We start from the raw sequence: 4257 nt of genomic DNA on the forward strand, positions 1-4257 counted from the left end.
CCCAGACCCAATACTAACCACACAAATACCCTTGTTTTTTAGCCTGAAAAAATCCTTAGGGTCAGAATCTACTTTGAAGTATTTTTATGGGGTGGGGAGTAGACCTTAATGCAAGCAGAAAAAAATCCCCAAATGTCCCTGAAGATGACTAAGGGCACATCCAGATAGGCCTTTAAAAGCAGGCGCTCCTGCATTTTAAAGGGGGGTGTCCAGATGACATCCCACAGAAAAGTGATTGCATTTAACAGAAAGCAGGAAAACACTGTGTTCTTGGAGCCCAGAAGGTGTGAGATTGCCCCCAACCCCTCCCAAAGCCCCTTAAAAATGGGGGGGGGGAGTAAAAATAACTTACTGGCCTCCATTAGGCCTTACACCACAGTTCTTGGAATGTGCCATTACACACAAGAAAGCAAGGGGGGAGCAGGAACGATTTGGCCCTCCCCCTCGGTTCTTCGGTGTAATTGGTACATCCCAGGAACGATTTGGCCCTCCCCCTCAGTTCTTCAGTGTAATTGGTACATCCCAGGTACATCCCTGTGAGGTCTAATGGATCCTGGAAAGTTATTTCTACCCCTGAAAAGGTGAGGAGAAGAGTGGAGGAGGGGGAGAAGGAGGGGAAGAAAGAAGTAGTAATAAATTTCATTTTGTTTATTCCCCTGAACTAAATATATTTAAACTGAACAGTTATGAAGTTCATATGCATAACTGCACTTTGCGGGGAATAAATACTTCTAATATGCAAATGTTATATATCATTATCATAATTATACTTTCCAATAGACCAGCTTTCTCTTTTCTATAACTTCATTTACTCCTGAGGAATTAAGGTTGCTGTGTTTTATGTTTTATGTTAGACAAATCATGCAGATAATTTTCACATGACACTTGTAGGGTTAAAGAAACTTTACCCATAGCCACTCATCTTCAGATATTTCACAGATATGGTTTGCATTTGAATGCACATTCCTTGATCTCCAAAACCGGGCTGAATGGGGGCGCAATGATGGGTCACTTGTTTGAGGTAGCAGCAGCACTTGAACATTGTTGAATCAATCTGTGTGCAGTGCAAGAGATGAAATGGTCCAGCAGCAAGTCAAGGGACATCACTTGTAGTTTTAAAATAATCTACAATGGGAGTTCAAGGACCACAAGTGGTGTGGGAATAATTTTCTTGCAAAGATTCGGAAACTCGATAGCCAAAGTGCAGCAGTATGATGACTGACTTATGAAGATAGTTATCAATATTGAAAAATGGCGGTGTCACAACTTTTTGGCATATGCTCCTCAGACCGGATATACTGAACAAGTTAAGGACAATTTCTGGACACTGCTGCTTGATAAGACTGCAGATGTACCCCCAGAAGATACCATCGTTGTTGTGGGATACTTAAATGGCCATGTCGGTTCAAGATGGGATGGATATAACTGTCACGGTGGTTTCAGTTATGGATGCGCAATGATGATAACCAACATATTCTGGAATACGCAGACTCACACAACTCTGTCATCACAAACATGAAGTTTTGAAAGTGCCTGTTGCACCTCATCTCCTTCTATAGCGGTAACAACAAGGCACAGATTAACTTCATTCTGGTGCAGTGCTGCAACCAGAGTATGGTCACTGCTGCAAAGGTTGTGCCCTACAAGACGATTGCCATGCAACATAGACTGCTGATCTGCATGATAAAGATCTCACCTCCCAACAGAAGCATGATGAACGATGCAGGCCAGTATGTATGAAGTGGTAGTGACTGAAAAAACACAAACATAGTATGGTACCACCCATCCTATTGCCCCCAGTTACAACCATCAATGAAATGTGCCAAATTGCAACTATGGCAATCGTTGAGGGAGCACACTCCGAGCTAGGTATGACAAGAACTGGTCACCACAGGATCGATAGGCAGGAGTAGCTATGGACGGATAATGTCAAGGAGAAGGTTTGTGAGGAGAAGCAACTGTATCACGTCTTCCTTGACAACAAGACGACCGTGAACATGCTGAAGTATCGTGAAGTGAATAGAGCTGTTAAACAAATTGTGGCCTTAATGAAAGCCGATCACTATGACAAGCTAAACAGGAAGCTTGATACTGGTGAAGTAAAAGGTAAAGGCTTCCCCTGACGTTAAGTCCAGTCGTGTCCAACTCTGAGGGTTGGTGTTCATCTCCATTTCTAAGCCGACGAGCCGGCATTGTCCGTAGACACCTCCAAGGTTATGACTGCATGGAACGCTGTCACCTTCCACCGGAGGCTCCTACTGGTGATGACAAACGCCTTATCTACCAACTGGCAAAATCCTGTCAGCATCAATCCGAAGATATGGAGAAATTTCACAGCATTAACAATGAGAATGGTTAGCTTCTGATGGATCGAAAGGGAGTGATGAACCGATGGTGCAATTACTTTGAGAAAATATCCACCAAGGAATTTGACCACCCACCCATCCCTCAAGTTGCGCTAACCTACGGCCCCATGCAGTTGATCACTGTGGAAAAAGTTGAGGCAAAACTGAAGCGCATGAAGCCTGGAAAAATAACTGGACCTTATGATCTAATGGCAGAGCTGTGGAAATTGAGATGATGCAATCCTGCTGGCTGGTTGACACAACTGTTCAATCAGATTGTTGCTGAGAAAAAGACATCTGTGGACTGGCAGCAAAGTATGACTCTACCAATCTGGAAGAAGAAAGGCAGCCTTGCGGACTGTACAACTTACTAGCTGATCCACCTTCTATCGCATACTATGAAGATCTTTGAACATGTCATCAACCACAGAACTTGCGAAATTGTCCATTTTTCTACCAACCAATGTGGTTTTGTCTCCAGTTGTGGTGCCATCAATGCAATTCTTGCCACTCACCTCTTGGTCAAGAAACACTGTAATAAGTGAAAGCCTCTTCATGTCACATTCTTCAGTTTGGAGAAAGCATTTGATTGCATCTCTCATGAAGTTATTTGGTACGCATTATGACAACATGCTGTTCTCAAAGAACTGGTCAACTGGGTCCGGATTCTGTACAGCGATCCAAAAAGTAGGGTGCAGGCTGCTGCTGGCACATCGTCGGAGTTCCCCATCACTGTTGGTGTGCACCAGGGCTTAGCCGTCTCTCCCCTTCTTTTGAGTATTGTAATGGATGCAGTTACTAGAGATCTGCAGAAACCAATACTTTGGACTTTGGTGACGACATAATGCTTGCTTCTGAAGATAAGGAAGAAGTTGAAAGTTAAGCGCAAGCATGGTGTGATCGGTTGGCACAATTTGATCTTTGTCTCAATGTTCAATAGGTGGAGTACCTGATGACCAATGAGGAGGAGGCTGATACCATCCAGGTGGATGGGGTGTATCTCCCAAAAGTCAACACCTTCAAGTATCTCAGATTGATGATAACTTCAGATGGCAACCTTTTTGATAAAATCATCACATGGATTAACACGGCTTGGATGAAATGGCACTCGGTAGCAGGTGTACTCTGCAACAAGAAAATGCCTGATCACCTGAAATAAAAAATCTATCAAACTGTTGTAAGGCCTACCGCAATATATGGAGCTGAATATTGACCGACAACAAAGGAAGCAGAATGCCACCTCGGTATTGTGAGGATGCTACAACTTACAGCTGGCATTAAATGCCTTGAGCACATCCGCAATGATGACATCCGGCAGCGCTTTGGCATTGTTCCAATTGCTGACAAACTATGAGAATCATGCCTCAGATGGTATGGTCATACTCTTCGAGGTGAAGACGAACCCATTTGTAAGATTGCTCTTGATTTAGAAGTGCCTGGCAAGAGACCAAAGGGACAACCAAAGTAACACTGGCTGGACGCACTACAGAACTGAAGACTGCTGGCATACACCCTGATCAGGTGCATGACCAGATGAAATGGCACTAACAAATCATTAAAGTGGACCCCGCTATCAAACAGGACAAATGCTGAAGAAAAAGAAGGAATAGGTATGAAAACCAAACATTTATTAATAATACATTAGCATTTTCAAGGCTCTTAAGCAGGCTGATTAGCCTTTTTGAGGAGTACAGCTGAAGCATTTTCTGCAGAACCTACTGTAAACACTGGATGTGGTTGCTCACAGACTTTTTAAAATGTGTGACATTCAGAAACTTTTTCTTGTGCTAAATCTTTCATGACCCCAATGTTGAGCTAAGGGGACTCCACTTGGGATAGGTTAAGAAGTTGTGATCGAGACTACTTGCAGCAGGTTTGAGGTAAGGATGTTTTATTTTGGCTTGTGTGGACA

The 4257-nt window shown here is 43.4% G+C and overlaps 2 pseudogenes; both read left to right on the top strand.

Moving 5' to 3' along the window:
• The first annotated feature begins 1003 nt into the window (after positions 1-1003).
• LOC134299680 (uncharacterized) lies at positions 1004-1740 on the top strand (annotated as a pseudogene).
• A 257-nt stretch (positions 1741-1997) lies between these two features.
• Positions 1998-3968, top strand: LOC107983264 (uncharacterized; annotated as a pseudogene).
• Positions 3969-4257: the final 289 nt, after the last annotated feature.

The sequence above is a fragment of the Anolis carolinensis genome, chromosome 1 (genome assembly GCF_035594765.1).
Source record: "Anolis carolinensis isolate JA03-04 chromosome 1, rAnoCar3.1.pri, whole genome shotgun sequence".
NCBI classification, from domain to species: domain Eukaryota; kingdom Metazoa; phylum Chordata; class Lepidosauria; order Squamata; family Dactyloidae; genus Anolis; species Anolis carolinensis.